This window comes from Galleria mellonella, unplaced genomic scaffold (genome assembly GCF_026898425.1).
Source record: "Galleria mellonella isolate WM207_F2 unplaced genomic scaffold, CSIRO_AGI_GalMel_v1 utg19, whole genome shotgun sequence".
In the NCBI taxonomy this organism is placed as follows: Eukaryota; Metazoa; Arthropoda; class Insecta; order Lepidoptera; family Pyralidae; genus Galleria; species Galleria mellonella.
The window spans coordinates 566,628-585,019 of NW_026442028.1; the positions used below are offsets into that span (position 1 = coordinate 566,628).

The following is an 18,392-nucleotide window of genomic DNA, read 5'->3' on the forward strand; positions in this document are numbered from 1 at the left end:
TGTGAAATATTATATTCCCCATAATAATTGGAATTAAACTTCCATCGGATGTTATTATTAACCGAATTTAATCCGTGCATTATGTTATTTTCACGTGCTTTCTACGACGTATAGAATGTAATGGCCGTCGTCGTTTGATTTGTATTTCAATGAAAGGTTCTCAGAACGAAGTTATGTGCGTGCGCACGAAATCGAAAAAAAAGTGACATTACTTGGCTCATACTTTTACCGATATCAAAATAATATAGATTTTATATAAGCTTAGTTAAATGGTATATATTCTGTTTTTAATATAAATATATAAAATATATATAAAAATTTTGTTTAACTGTTTGACAAAAATATCTACTATCAATTTCACTTACATAATTATTTTACAAAAAAAATCTATATCCAATTTGACGTAATTATATACGACATCAATAGAATAGAATAGTTTACATTCATAATAGTATCCAAATCAGTTCAAAATATGTGATAATATATGCAAAAATTTACAAGTGTATTGACGAATCCCCTCATTTTTACTGGCGTCTTTTTTTTATACCACTGAGGTAGCAAACAAGCATACGGCCCACCTGATGGTAAACGGTTACCGTAGCCTATGAACGCCTGCAATACCAGAGGTATTACGCGCGCGTTGCCGACCCTGAAGAAACCTCTTTACCCCCTTTTGAAGAACCCCATGCTGTAGTCTCTTGGGAAAACCTCGGCAGGGAGCTCATTCCATAACCTGAGTGTTCGTGAGAGAAAACATCTCTGAAACCGCGTTGTACGCGACCATTTAGAGTAATTTACATTTACAATTAATTATAATTATTTATTGCTTATTTAAGTGCTTATATTTATTTTTCGAACTTTAAAACATCTAGATAATGTAAAAGGTGGACTTAGCACTATAGGGCGTTATTCTATGCAAATATCGTTATCTAATATAAATGGTATCGTTACATTCCGTTGCGTATAATTACGTTTTCAATTCAGTGATTCGGCAATAGATAATAAATGACTTGCAAAATTTCTCACGTATAGAAACTGTAACTGATGAGATATTTTTTAAATTCGAAACCAATCACTAATACTAAATAATTATAAATTAAATATTTAATATAACCAACTTCATGAAACATGAGGTTCTAAATTCAAATTTAAACACTCTTTTATTATTTTATGTATATGTTACACGATATTATTGCCAATAACTCATAAAGACTTTTTGAAAACAAATTACTTAATAAGTTATATATAATTATACTTGCTTCGGTTTACAACATACACCAAACAAATATCGTATTTCATGACTTTTGTGACAAATCAGGCATTATTGAAGCCGTATTGAAATTGTTTGTCGACCTGTAATAACCCTCTAAATTGACATTTAAAATTGTTTTGTAATTATTATATACGATCACGGAACAGAATATTTCCACATAATTTTACTCTCATTACAGAATACTTAAAACCAATTTCGACATGTAATACTTACATATCTCACTAGAATCGTCATTACGGCTACTAGCGTGCACACTTTGTTCGGAGATGCCTCGAGTTAAACAATGTTAAATAGAGAGTCATGTCAAAGTTCATTTTAGAAATTCTAAGTATCACCGTTCATAAAAAGTTTTGTAACTCATTTGTAAAGGGCCCCTGTCTTACCCATTTCTGCTGTAAAGCATCAATGCGTGTTCTTTGCATTTTAAACTTTAGATCGTAGATACCCAAACCATGAGTAAACAATAATAAAGTCAATTATTTTAACAGATATAGGGGTACAAAGATTGAAAGGTTTAAGAACCACTGCTCTAAGTAATTTATTTGGATATAATAATAAAAAAGTAAAATACTTAAAATTCTTAAGAAGAAATAAATATTTAAAGTGTTATTAAATTAGAGACAATACAAAATTCATGTCTACATTTGAAATAATTGGGTGAACAGAATTATTCTTAATGAACTTTACTTCACAAATTAATGTGATCGATATTTGAAAATAGAATTCATATTTTAAGTTCATTTATTGTCAGAGTCTTTGAAAAAAACCGTTACTTGATTAATACTTGTAAGTATATTAATTTGTATACGATATATATATTACTCAATTACCTTAAACAACTGAATTTGAATAAAATTTTTGTACACGGATAGACCATAATCTTTATCCTATTTCACTGACCGCAAATTACTACTATACATTAAGCGCTTAGTAAATGAGAACTATAATAACAGTAATTACGACCTTATTCTAGCTCTTCAAATTCTTAAAACAATGTCACTAGGTCTCATCATAAACGGCGAAGCCGCGAACATAGAGTTTGTATAGTTTGTAACAAACTAAAAACGTGAAAAAGTAAACATCGTTAAAGTCAAGTGAAAGTCATCTTCCTCTTCACATGACAAATAATGATTGCTTCATCATTGAAGACGCGGAAACGAGGTGATGCGTTTGTACTGATAGTGTCAGAACGAGATGCTCGCTGTTTGGTTTCAAAGCTAATTGGATAATCCAACGAGGTTAACAATTTTAGATCTGCTATCACAATATTTAAAAAAAATTAATTAGACCTATCATTCATTAAAATATATGAATTTTTTTTATACCTAACTGGGTAAAAATAAAAATAAATAATATGTTTCAGAAACCTAAACCAGAAGTCATGCAACGTACAGAATTTAATATGAATAAACTATTATAGCAATTGATATACATATAATAAGATATCGTAAAGATTTTTTTGCTAATTATTATCGACATCAGTATATATGTATAAGGGAAATATATGAACTTACTATGTTTATTCTTTCCGACAATTGTTTTGACTTCATCCAGCAGTTTTTTTCAGGACGAGTACAGTGCCTTGCGTCACAACGTCTCGCCTCGCTCTCTTATCAGTATGTACTCGTATATTTTTTCACCATAATGGTGTCGACTGAATTGATTAGACAGAATCATGGCAGAAAAATGCTAGATCTTAAAAGTTGACATTATTGTATCAGCCGTTAGCTGTTCACTGCTGAACATAGCCTCCCCTATAAGGGGGGTTTTGCCAGTAATTTCCACGCTTAGCAGGCGGGTTAACAACCGCAGTTTGGCTTTTGGTAATGTTATAAAATGGACGCTGCTGCCCATCTCTGCACTAAATCTTAAAAGTACTTGATAATAAGTAAATTTCCATTAAATTGTTTTTAATTGTAAAATTTTTTTTATATATGTATAAAAAAATAAGTGTTCAATACTAGATATAAACAATTCAGCGGTCTATCAACTTGTTTCCTAATTACAATATTTATTTCACAATTTCATTTCATATGTAGGTACCTTAAGAGATTATAGTTCTCAAAACTAAATTATAAATTAGGTACTGAATTTGTAATTAACAAACAAAATCGTCACAAATTCTGTACAATTGAAAACACTAAGGGCATTATGGAATTAATATTGTGAAATATATGAAACTTTGAGAGTCTAGATCAAAATTACTGTGTATTGTAAAATAAGTAATGTAATAAAAGAGCCTTTTACATACATTAACATTAGACTATGCATACATACAAAAATGTAAATTAATCGTAGATAGGCGCAAGCAAATCGCTGTAATGAGGCGACAGAGTCATTCTGTGCATTGCATAGAATAATGTTCTCTGTATAATAGTGTGAACAGAGTTTACGATTACCATACATACGAGTACGATTAAGAAAATTGAACTCATAATTTTAATGACTTAAAGTTTATTTTTCATTGATACATATGAATTTCATTGGTTAATCGAGATCTTGTTATAGAAGTCGGTGAGCCGTGACAACTCCGAGAGATCTTTGAATGTAATATAGAAGTTTCGCTTCTTTCGAAAATAGTTTTCTGTTGAATATTCTGATCACAAATATCTACAACATACCGTGTTATATCATATAATTTGATATGATATAATATGTATGTAATTTGAGAGTTTACTCACAAGCAAAAGTCGACATTAAATTCAACAAAAATATTATATAATGAATACAAAATTAATAAAAATATAATATACAAGTATATATATAAAAAAAAAGTAAAATTGGCAACTTCCTTTTTTATTTTGCAACTGGCAATAACTAAAAAAAATATTTTTATTAAATATTCTCGTCAAAAATAAAGCCAATTGGTAAATACAAGAATTGATTTTGCTGACGAGAGAAAATCTTTAAATCATCATGAAGAAAGAAGTCAGTAACTGCTAAAATAAAAGAGAAACATGGACTAATGGTTTACAAATTTCACTTATAATTACATAGGCAAGTATAATTATTTAAATTTAAGTCCATTAATAAAATTTAACTCTAAATATCATGACAGCAAAAAAATATTACTATGACATTTTGCTTTGTACATTCTAAATATTACGTGAGTACATAATATAAATTACTAGTTACACAAAACTACAATTTAAGTACCTTCTTCTATTTATTTAAAAAACAAAACATCTTAAATTTAATGGCGTTGCGTTTAAAACGCTTTTGGGTGTATAATGAAACTTGTTTTCGCATAATGTGTATTTAAATGGTTGTGATGTTTCCTTAATTAAATTTGAAATTGTAAATACGTTGTTGAACCAAACTTTGCGAGTATAATGTAATGATGCATACGATAAACATTAACCACTTAAATTAAGTTTCTGTTTATTTACGTTATATATATAAAAACATCGCCACCTCTTGGCAAAGAAAATATTCATAAATGAATGTAAAATACCTAATAACATAGATAATAGTCCTATCAGTTACTTCTTTCTTTCTTTTTATAGTTTTTACACATAGGTTATTGATCTAGCTAATTTAGTATATATTTTTGTTTAACACAAGAGCAAACGAACATGCGGCTCGTCTGAAGATAAGTGACTACGGCCTCTCATGAGCACTCATAACACCAGAGGAATAATGCATAATTTTCAAAAATATATTTACAATAGATCTACGTATTTAGAATAAAATAAGAGGTACTGTGGAAATACATACATAATTTATCGTTGAATATAAAAAAAAAGAAATTTTAGAGTTGCCACTTGCATCCACTGACTTAGAATGCAGGTGGCTCAGGACCATTCTTTATAGTACCCTATGGGGGAGGTCTATGTTTAGTACTGGAAAGATAATGGCTAAGATGATGATGATGACTGTTTATCATATTTTTTTACAACACAATATGACAAACAAGCTAACGACCCACCTGATGGAAAGTAGTGTAACTGTCGCCTACAGACAAATAACGCCGTAGTCATTACAGAATACATAATAATATTATGCCCACGGTATCCCTCATTAGTTGCTATTCCTGAGGATTAAGATGTTATGCCTCCGTACCTTGTAATAAATATATTTTTATTTTATATATTTTTATACAACTTAGAATGGCCAGACGGCCCATCCTTTGATGGAAAGTTTTCGTCGCCTATAGACATGTTTCCATGGACATAACAGAGTATACTGTTACGCCCATGATACCCCCCATGCGTTGCCATTCCTGAGGACTCAGGTGTTATTCCTCCGTACCCAGTAAATTCACGCCATATATGTATATACTCTATCTACCAGAGGGATCCTTTGTGCAAAAGTCGTTTGGCACCTCTGTTCCATTCGTGTTTCTACTGTTAAGCAGTTGTATTTACATGGCTGTGTTTCGGTTTATCCATGGATATGACAGTGAATTTACAGGATATAAAGGAATTTCACCTTTCCATCAGGAATGGCCATCAGCTTATTTGCTATTCTGCAAAAGTTACTCTTTATATATATATATATATATATATATATATATATATATATATATATATATATATATATATATATATATATATATATATATATATATATATATATATATATATATATATAATATAATATAATCATTTCATTACCCTGGCAAAGTTTGGTTATGTGTGAACATAAGTAGATAACTTACTACCATTCGTTAACTGTCAATACACTGAACAATGAAAGTAGATATTTTCACTTAGCGAAGTCTATGTGCGCTTTATGAATTTAAGAACTGGTTCCGATAAGACAATGTTGAAGTCGATATACCGCCTTGGTGTGATTTCTAAAGCACTTTTACCTTTCCATTGTCTATTCTAATCACTGATGGACTGATATGTAAGTTATAAATTAAAAATTTATTTTTATAATTCGACAGTAATCAGTTGCAAATTTTTATAAAAAAAAAATTAAAATACTAAATACTATTTCAATAAATAATGTTCTAACACTGCCCGCTATGATTATTTTTAAATTACTAATATTTCGAGTAGCTAATAATATAATTTATTCTCCAAACAATCCAATTTTAATCACTAACAATCCAACTTTTTTTCTGATCATAATACGTATTATATATATAAACTATATAAACGTTCAATAATTCCCAAAGAGGGTTGACGTAAGGCAGGCGGCCGGTCGTAAAACTAAAAACCAAATATTTTTGTAATATGGATAAAATCATATTACGCCGACCCCAAATGATTGTGATAAGGGTAGGAAGATGATGATGATAAACGTTCAATAATTAAATATTAAAATATCAGTAGTTATTACATTAAAATATAATATGCTTTTACGACACTTTTAACAATAAGATATATAATATTTTTTGAATATAATAGTTATTTATGTTGCCTTGGAGTGTTATGAATCGGATCCGAGAATGGAATAGCTCGACATTGACACTTAAACCGCAACAGGATCTGAAACTGGCTCAACTTCAACTTATCTGTGATTAAGTATTGTTTGTATAGACAATAAATATATATAAACAACGTCAGGGTTGGTTGCGCTGCATAAAAAAATAATTGAATTTATTTATTTCAGTTTTAAGTACTAATTTCAACTCTCTATTTTAGTGTTAAATTAATTTATATATGAATTTGTTGGACTACACTAAAAGCTAAATATATTCATTATTATAATATCTCATTTATATACTAGAGTTTACAAACATCTGCGTGACCAGTCTAATTGATTGACCAGAATAAAAAGTAACCTGCATCTTTCTCTATTCCAAATACTATGTTTATGCATTTTTCATTACGATTGAGTCATTAAACCATAACCAAATACCATAAACAAATTGTCAGGATATCAATAAAATGTAAAAAATTAATGCGGATGTAAGAAGTTTTTAAAAGACTATTTTATAATAATAAATAGTGTTTATTAATCGCAATTACATGTTATACGTCTAGAAGTCTATATAAAGAAGTAAACATTATTATTTAGTTATCGTGGACAACCCTATTAACTGTCTATATCGAGGTGGACTGGACCTAACCTTGACATAACCAGGTATTACTGTGAGAAAGTTGAGAATACATACAAATACAAAATTGTACATATTAATGTTAATATTAATACAGTACCTCTCTGCCAAACTAGATTACGTTTAATCTTATAAATTTATATTTTTTTATTTTATAAACAAGACTTTCAATTCTATTAATTATAGCAATTGGCTTAACGAAAAAGTAGACTTCAATCTAAACAAAATTAGTGGACGTAGTACACGTACCAAAACTGTAGTAAACTTTAATAAAGTGATCCAAATTAGATTTTTGTCATAGATTATATAACATAACATACATAGAAGTAATTAAAAATTATATTTCTCAAAAAACCGATTATATAAATTTAAAAGTGTGTAAGAATGGATGAATAGATGGATGTTTGTTACTCTTTCTCTCAAAAACTACTGAATGGATTTGAATGACATTTGATTCACATTTAGATTATAATCTAACTTAGTATATAAAATATTTTATGTACTGATTTACAAAATATAGGCGAATTAAAAATCATACTCTTGAAAAATCTGCGGAGTGACTTTAAACGTAGTTATATTGGAATCCAGTGAAATCATGTTAAATAGATGGCAAATATACTCATAATACAATGTAATGTCAATTTAAGATTTCAATTTAATTCTTTTAAGGATTGCGACAAAAATAACCCCGCTGCTACAACTAAACATTACAACTAGTGAAGAATGCCGACACAATTCTTATTTGGAAGACAGCTTCCGGACTATGCAGTAGCAACAAATCAATGGACAAACGTGCGAGTATTTATTATTATTGCAAGCAATCGTGCAGAATATGGAATTTTCATTGCATCTAACAGTTCACACGAATATAACGTGCTGTATTTATAGCCGTAATAACATGGGAAGTTGACGATTCCTTCATATTTATAGCTTTTAAAGGGCCATTTTGCTGATTACTTAATATTGAAATAAGAAAATGGATTGTGTGTAAAAAAAGTTTCTTATTTGCATTATTAATAAATTTATAATATATCTTTAAATTTTAAATAGTACAATTGGGGTCTAATTATATATTTTTACATTATATTATTATATTTTATTTTAAGAGACCAATTAAATAACAAAAAAAATATGTCATTTGTTGTTAATAAATTCATAAAAATAAATTCATAATAGGCGATAAATTCATAAAAAATTCAGAAATAATTACATCATATATATTATATTTTATATTTATTTTGTATAAAAGTAAGAATATAAGTAATATTGATAAGGTGTCACGTAATATACATATTATGGCATGTTTCTTATTAAAATTACATTTCGTGCTTCGGAAGTTACGTAAATCCGTTCTCCAGTAAGCCGAATAAAAATTCATGTACTCCAAGGAAGGCCTAGAAACCCTTGACACTAGAGGGCACGAGATTTATACGAGATGTAGTAATATAATACTTTTACATTTATTTTACTCATTTCCGTACAAAGTAAATATACTAAATTATGCAAGTTTGACCCATATGGTAATTTTAAACGTAGATTATCAATCTATCTCCGACGCAGTCGTGATTTCATTAAAGGGTTATGAAATCTCACAGGAAAAGATAGGATCTCAAGGAGGAACTAAACAGCATAAACGTTTCTTAACATAGGAAATGATAAATTAAAAAACGCACTGCCTGCCCTCGACATTTAGAACAATGAATTTTAACTCAAGATAATAAAACTGTAGAATTAAACTAGAACTACCTCAATTTAACTTATACACCCACTGTATTGAAAATATCTTTTATTCTGTTGAAACATAAGGCTTTTGTAAAAAGATATCATGTTATTTTTATAACAAGATCTAATATTTAACGAGATGTTTCCTTGTAAGTTATGAGTAGATAGTCAAAGGAATAGAATTTCCATAACTTTATTCGTTGTATTTTATTGCATACCATATAATACAAACACAGTTGTGTAGAAAATGGAATCGTATAAATAGAAACATTAAAAAAAATCTCATCGATCTATTAAATCCATGTCACCCATACTAATTAATTTAAAAGTAATTATTTAATAAAACGACTTATTATTCATAAACAGTAATATAATTGACCATTTAACGCTGATTTAAAATTTACACTGAATTTGCAACTGTGTCCAGATAAGCAAACTACGCAAACAATTTCTAGTTTTAAAATCCTTTTATTATGGTCAATTGTGCTTAAAAAGTAAACTCGTTAAGTTGAGAATATTTGTGTTTTAAGCAAACTACTGTATTTACATTTTCTTTCTTTCTTTCTTATACTAGAACAATTTATACAATTCGTTATACCTAGCATCAAATCGATGTTATTACAACGTTGCACTTGGACAATGCAACCACTGAATGGTCAAAGCGACTGTCCAGTCAATGACCTAACACGAAATATAATTTTCCACTCCGAGACACATTTCGAAAACATCTGGCTTCTACAGTAATTGTCCGTTAGCGTAATAACCCTTATTGGAACAGTATAAGGTATTTTTTTATGTTACCTCACTTTATAATAAAGCAGCTAGGCTTTGGTCGGATGATTCGCTAAAACACTGCACAGCTGAGTGGACTTTCTGTTACTTTCTTGACCTGTTATTCTTTTTAAGTGATTACTTTATTATTATTTTACAATTTCTTTATTTTAGAATAGATTTTATAATAGAAAAATATCATCTAAAAGGGCTTCTTTTTGTTATTACTATTTTTTAAGTATGAAATTATTAACATAAGCGTAAGCAATGACTAAAATGTTGTCGATCCTTATGCACAGATATTTCCATTACATTTCTGTTATTAAATTACGTTTTACATTAATTATAGAGTTCTAAAGCTTTAATCAATTGAAACATTTACTCCCATTTTAATTCCATACAAGTTTAAAGGCGATGGAAGCTCCCGTTTCCAAAACAAAAATTGTTTGTTGCGAAATAATACTAATTCTTAACATGAGAAACCCCGTTGTAATTCCAAATACCTACAAGATATCTACGAAACAACTCGTCGTTTATATGTGTGTGTTTGTTTACAATTGAAGTTGGTATGTGTGTACGTGCACGTATTTTCAATTGAAGTCGCTTTTTTGTATTTGTTGAAGACGCTATAAAAGTGCAAAATACTTTTGAACAAAATTGAATATTTTGCGCAGAAAGCTCACCTTACAGTTACGGATAGTAAGTTTTAAAGGTAATGCAATAGGGTTAGATATCAGGGACCTTCATCCGTTACTCGCAATACGGCACAGAATCTCCTTTGGGATTAATCCACATTTTCACAATACGAGTACATGTCCGGTTTCCATTACCGCTGTTTGTTTACTATTATAAACCAAACTACCAAATCTGTTGACTTCAAATAAATTGGATATTCTGAATATACATTTATTTTCAATATTTGTAAGTTATGTTAAAAGTAGGTTGTGCAAATTTATCATATTTACAAATAGAGCGTCCATATAAATAATTTTTTATATATTTGTTTATCATAATATCGTATATTTATTATATTATTATTATATTAGCCGTAAACTATCTACTGCTGAATATAGGCCTTTACCATTAGAGAAGTTTTGCCTGTAGTTGCCATGCTTGGCAAGCAGATTGGCAAACGCAGTTAAGCTTTGGTGATATTTTAAAAGGGACACTGCTGCCCATCCCTCGACCATTAAGTTCCCTTAGTCGCCTCTTGTCGCACCCACGGGAAAGGAAAAGGTGGTCCATTTTATGCTAGGACCACATGACGGTCACATTGTATATTTAATTAATGATAAACAATATAAGATATAACTTCACAAAAAAAAAATAATCGGAACAAAATTAATAGGCATAGAAATTAATACACTTTATCGATTGCAAAAGATTATCAATATTTTTTTCAAAATTAGCAAAGATATCGCGTTACATACATTTAAAAATACAAACTGAAACTCTTTTCTCTTTATAGCCGTTTAAAAATAAATACAAATATTTCAAACGTATTTATGGAACAATATTATTCAATACAAAACCGTATCTCGAGTTGTCTATGGTCAATCGTTCACACTCCGTTGGACAAGCCGTGCCTAGATACCATCACGGGAGACCTCGATAGTTTTTGCACCAGTTTCTCTTTTACCTGTTCAATGACTTGATCTTTATTAGCAGAACTGAGTGCAGTCAATTAACCGTGAGTTATCAAATAACGCACAAAATATAAAAATTGTTATTGAGACATTATTTTAACCGCCGGTTACTTTTTCTGTTTCGTGTTGTATTTTCGTAACACCATTATCCGCGCTAGCCTCGTTATTTGGAATGTAACGCATCTATACTAATACTATAAAGAGAAAAGGCTTGATTTTTTTTTGTATGTTTGTTTATTTATTATCTTATACCGCACTAACTGCTTAACTATTTATTTTAGTATACACATAGGGGGTTAAGAAGTATATGGGATACTTTTTATCCCAGTTAGTAATTATATCCCGATCACACAGACGAAGTTGCAAATAAAAGCTATTTAATATTTAATGTATCAATATTTATTTATTTCTAAACAGTATATATAGTTAGTACAAAATGAGAACTGATCAATTTATACTTTACTGTACTAGATGTTCTTGTGAAACTCCATATCATTGGGTATTACATTAAATTTAGTTTGGATAATTCCGCTACCATTAGCATGTGCGTGGACCACTGTTACTACTAAAAATGAGAAATTCGCAGTTTGGCAGACAAACGGTTAACATTAGATTCCTAGCAACGATCTAAAACTGCCTGAAGATTAGAGAGAAACGCGTGTCGCAAAACGTGCGTAAACAAAATGGCAGTCGCAGATTTATAGCTTATATGGAAGGTTGTGGAACTGCTGGTAGTTATAGTGGTGGTCAGATTTCGACTAATAGTAGCGGAATTAAACAAAAGAATTCAAATCAAATAATCAGTTTCATGTTTTATTACATTTAAAATTGATGTTCATCTAAAGTTGTACTTAGTATCAATAATTACCAGTATTAATATAATTATAATATAAAAGGTACCAAAAATGAAAGTTTCAAAGACGTGATGACCTAAATTGATCATTACAATGATACTGTTATAAAATACAATTCATAATTATTGTATCTATAAAACAAGACAATAAAAATACTCATAACGTATTATTTCTCGCAACTATCATACAGGGTTATAAAATCAAATCTTTATGTACTACGATCCGACTTGTAATGATTTAATTACAGTACACGAAGGGAATACGTACATAATATTTGATTACAATCAAGTATTCAGTTTCAAGGAAATAATAATTACTATGTTTACTATCCACTGACAAGTAGGTAGTATGTGTGACTGTGTATGTGTTTGCGGAGTGTATCATTGTGTTGTATTGTATCTTCTTGATAATTAATAACTTCTTTCTATAGTATTGCCAGCTTTTACCCGCGACTTCGTCCGCGTAGCCAGGATATGTTTGTTGAGGCATTATATTGAAAAGTTCTTCAGAACACAATTCGTTATACAGGCGATAAAAGAAGCAAAGAGAAGTAAAGTCTTGCCTTAAATTAAGGGGCTCAATACAGCCTGTTAACCTAGGATCATTGACGATTCTTACAGCATGCCTCTTGACTACATCATGAGAACTAAGCTAGTATCCAGGAGCTCTCGCCCACAAGTGAGAAGATTGCGACTTATATACGAATAATAGCAAGCTCTGTCTCGGTGTAAAGTTTTGCTTCGCTTCATTTAGCACTCAGAACTTTTAAATGCCAGTTTGACTATGTCTTCCAGACTACTTCAGAACCCAAGCGTAACTGAAATTGTCGACACCAAAAATCCCAATATTTTTGGTGGTGGTAAAGGGGGTATTCTGAAATTTTGGGGAACTTTGCATAGCTAATATTATCAAAAAAAACCTAACCTAAAAACCTTTGACATGTACCTTCAATTTTTTCTTTTCTTAAAAATTTTATTATCATATATATATTCTTTATTGCACTTGTAAGTTACATATAAAATCATCTATTTATAAATGTTGTGAGCAAGGGTGGACTTATTATAAGCATTTAAAAAAAATAGTCACATACCGGTCCACCAATTCTTAAGATATGAGCTTACTAACAAACATCATTAAATGTTATTTTAAACTATTAAATAATAATTGGCAATTATATTAGAAAAAGTGAAATAGAAAATGAACAATATATTTCTTTCTCTCTCAATTATGAAATCAACTACACACGCTTCTCCGTTCGAAGATGTAACGCGTACTTCCAATTACGGCACGATTTTCGCCATACACTTTCTAAGTCATGATACAGATTTGGTCACAACCATATTAGATGATGTAAACAGACTAATACAAGAGTTTTGAAACGTCTGTCCTCTTTAAACTATCAGGGATAAATCTTTTTAAAGATCAGTGAAAACGTAACTTGGAAATACGGAGGCATATCTGATTGTAGATATAGGTACACTTTCAATTTAACGAAATCTTTTATTTGCTTTACCATTTGTAAATATATTATTAGAGTAGTTACTGATTAATAAATCACGATTGTAAATCGTTTTATTGCAATAAAATACTTACAATGTACGATACAATTTGCCGTGCTCTCCCGACTTGAATGGGCCAGCCCTTCCTTTTCTATGGGTGTCGTAAAAGACAACTAAGGGAACTTAATAGCAGAGGGATAGAATAAGCGTCCTTTTTAAAACATCACCAAAGTATAACTGCGGTTGCCAAACCGCCTGTTTTTATTTTTGATGGATAAAAATGGAATGGTAACCCCGCCTGCGCTAACGGGATACACTGGCGGAGCACCAGTGAAAAGTGATAGATGAGAATGAAAACAGGCCAGTTAGCCCATCATGATAAATTCATTTAAGAATTAACCATGATAGTTTCCAGGGGGAACCGCGAGGAGGTCGACCTGGTTGGTTGGTTTGTTGCTAGCAATGAGATTCTCAATCTCCATTACTAACAATCCCTTTTCTCCCCTAATCCGCCTGTTCAGCGTAGCAACTATTGGCAACACCCCCCTATATGGAGGGCTATATACAGCAGTGGACAATTAACGGTTTATATAATAAATCAGATAAAATACACCTTTGGTAATATTACCATCACGAGGAATAGCATTGCATTAAAATTATATAGCATTTCGATTTCTAATGGTAATTAACAAAGGTATACAAAGCAAATTATACTCATACAAGAAAAAGAAAGCTCTAATAAAGTCATATATCTAGGTAATTTTAATAGCATGATAATGGAATGATAACCCCGCCTACGCTATCGGTATACATTGGCGAGGCACCAGTTAGCGATGATAGATGAGGATGAAAGCAGATCGGTTAGCCTATCGTGATGAATTTAACTTAAGTTCATTACAATAGTTTCCAAAGGGGACCATATAGAGATCGACTTGACAGGGTATGTGCTAGCAATGAGGCCGTTAGTCCCTTTATTATCAATTCCTTTCCCTCATTCCTAGGCACTGGGTATACCAAGCCCGATAAGGTAATATGAGTAGACTGATATCTTTCTATTAAGGGGAGAAACCAGTGTCCATCTGTAGGTTTAATAAAAACTTAAGAATAATGGCATGACGTAGATCATATTTTCATTAAAATATTAATGTAAAAATTTGTAGTAACTTGAAATATCATTATCATTACAAATATTTTATTAAGTATCATTTCAAATATTATAATTATCATAATTTTTAAATATAAATAAATTGTAAATATAGAAATAGTCAAGTAATTAATAATATATAATACAAACCGGCAAATAAAAAAAATACATAAAAACCAAGAATATTATGTAGATAAATAGTTAATTTTCCATTCAAAGATTGTTCCATGAACTCAAAAATCTAAAAACCTGTATGCCTCTCTTCTTTTTTTTTAAATGTTGAAGTTTCAACAGAAATATGTTTATGATAATTACCGGTTCAAGCATTTTAGCACGGCCTTCAACTTTGGTTTCTGCAACTTTTCGTTAGGTCACTGTAAACTTGTTTTCCTTGCAATGGTTGCTCAAATTAATTTGAATATATATTGGTGAGATCTTATATATTTAACGAATGTTGAACTATATACAGTAATAAGGTTACTCTGATATCAGAACAAAAAAAAAAACATTACAAAACGTTACATTATAACATACATTGTAATTGTTTATATTTGTAATAAGTTCACTATTGTAATCTTTTGGAAGAAACAATAAAGAGTTTCTATCTATCTATGTACAAGTAGTAATATATCCTATTTCTGTATTCTCTTCATTCTTCTTATTCTTCTTCAATATTATATAATTAAAATCATAATTTTAGCATTTAGCATCCAGGCTTTGTTTCATAATCTGAGATCTGCGTAATTTTTTAAAATTTAACTATTTTGTAATATAAAAATTTCACTTCATTTTAATGTCGTTATAGATTACTATCATTTATTTGTGTATAGCAAATTAAAATATACCAGTTCAAGCAGTTTTTTATTCGAAAACTTACAAAAATTTTAACCTATATTTAAATGAATGAAATAAAAATAAATACTCAATGAAATAAAAAAAAAATATTTAACAACATAATAATTAGTAACACCAAAAACTAACCTGTCTCACTAAATTACGGCGAACGATCAAATTATAACTGTAGATATACAGATATTATGGCCTGAATTCAATTACTGTAACCGCATTTAGATATTTAAGCATAATTTATTGAGACACAGCAATCGAAATACTGTTACACTGGTATATTATAAGAGGGCACTGTTCAAACGATACGCCCCCACAAATTTGATCAAGATTGGTAATTTGCTGTAACCTTATAAACTCAGTACTTTATACCTATTAATTGTAGCAAAAAATATTATTAATACTCGCGGCAATATATGTTTTTATCTTGATTCTAGCTTATTTGGTTAACAAATCAATAGACTAGAAAGTATGGAGACAACTTTTTTTACTTTATTTTTTTTATTTCTATTTCATACTACTGATATAATAGATGTCAGTTCTAAAGAGGTTTGTAACTGTAGAGTACCATTTTAAACTATATCTCCTGTTCTGACCATTGTGCCTATTACCCTGCCCAAAAGAAAGCTTTAATAAAGCGACCAAACCGTGCAGTAAAAATCACTAAGTCCTAATCTAGAGATATTGGGGGAATATTGTTAGTAATAGGGTCTAATTGACCCATTGCCAGCAATATACCCTGTAAGGTCGACCTCCACGCGATTCCTCCTGGAAATTCGTCACGATCGGCTAACTGACCTGTTTTCATCGTCACCTATCATCTATCACTGGTGCCCCGCCAGCGTATACTGATAGCGCAGGCCATTTCATTAACACCCATAAAAAAATCTAGAGATATTGGGAAGGAAGGAATTGTTAGTAATAGGAACTAGTAGCCCCATTTCAAACAATATACTCTGACAGATCGACTCCCTCGTGGTTCCCTCTGTAAAACATCGTGCTTAATTCTAGGTGAATTCATCACGATGGGCTTACTGACCTACATTTTCTTCCTCTAGAAATATTCTACTTGCTTTTGATTCGACGAAAAAAGAAGTTCAATCGTGCTAAGATACCGCTTATTATACCTATTGTTAAAAATTTTAGATTGCTGTCGTTGTACATTCTAAAGATATTTTGCACGCTTTTGACCTAATATAAGTTAACTGTTTTAAAAAAAATTTAGGTCCTGTCGTTATTTATCAAATAATAAGGTCTAAAATGGTATCTACTTGTAATTACTTATTATTTTAAATACATACCTCAATGATAGATGCGAAATAAATCTGTAAGCTTTATCACGCTTCTTAAAATACGAGCTCAGTCTAGTCCATTACAAAGAAATTGTGCAACTTCTATTAACATTTTGTGGTGACTATTGCAATATAATGATGATCTCTATTATTTCAACATCTCGCAAATTAACATTCAAAATATAATTTTTAATTTAGTTTGTATAACTATACTAACGAAGAAAATTAAACCAAATCTTACCTTTCACTCACTCACTTTATTATGTAGAGATTTAGCAATTTTTTTCTCATTTCTGTACGATTTGTCAAACATTTTTTTTTCATACTGACTTTTTCCTGACAATTATAAGTACAATAAAAAGGAGTTGACCAAATAAGTGCAGCTGTTTTGAAGTAATGCGCTTACAAACATTCGACGGTATATATAGTAATAATAATTATATAATTAGAATAGTAATGGACCTCTGGCCCTTACTTTTACACCTAAATACACGAGCTGTTACCAGTGCGATGTTGAACTGTGTATACTTCACAGCTTACGTCAAGCTACATTAGTTTTTAAGTGACTACCAGAAATAAGGGGGTTTTCAATTCTTTTGTTTTTCTTTGTATTTTTATTACAATTGCAATTTTGTATTTGTTCTTGTTTTGGTCCAATTTTCTTATGATTGAGATCACTTTTTTGTATAGCTAAATCCTACTTCTCGAGAAGCGAATTCTGTTTATAGAATATTGTAAATACACGATTGCTAGTTCTAAATTCATCTCATGTATCTATGAAACATCTCGAAGTTCATTGAAGTATGAAATATGTCAGTGACTTCACAAAATACTAAAACATGACATCTTAGTCCTCAGGAAGGGTAACGCTTAAAGGCGTCGCAGTTTATTTTGTGAATTCCATGATGATATTCAATTGAATTTACTTACATCAAAACAAGTTCTATAGAAATAACAGTTTTCTTGTTACACAATGTAAGAAGAAAACATATCTATGTACACTCTCACCTCCATTATGAATGTTCCATGCATTCCATTTCTAAAGGGCCAACAATTTCCGTCTCGTAAACTTGTAACTAAACAGAAACACAGTCGCGTGAAAAGAGACAGTTGCCGAGTTATCGCCACTCAAATGTTGATTGCAGTAAAACTTGATAATGACGTGTAACTATTCGCATACCTATACACAACGAACAAACGAGCTGCGAAACTCATTTTCTATACATATTGGCTTTCCCTAAATAACATTTCTCCAAAATATAATTCAGTTTGAGAACACTATTTTCTTCGATGTCATAATAAATTTGGGTCATCTGTTTTGACGGTTATCGATAG

General features: G+C 30.3%; 1 protein-coding gene across 1 annotated transcript in view; it reads right to left on the bottom strand.

Moving 5' to 3' along the window:
• The window catches only part of LOC113521248 (uncharacterized), a 224,028-nt gene that overhangs the window by 184,998 nt on the left and 20,638 nt on the right, over positions 1 to 18,392 (bottom strand). The gene's annotated exons all lie outside the window — the stretch shown is intronic.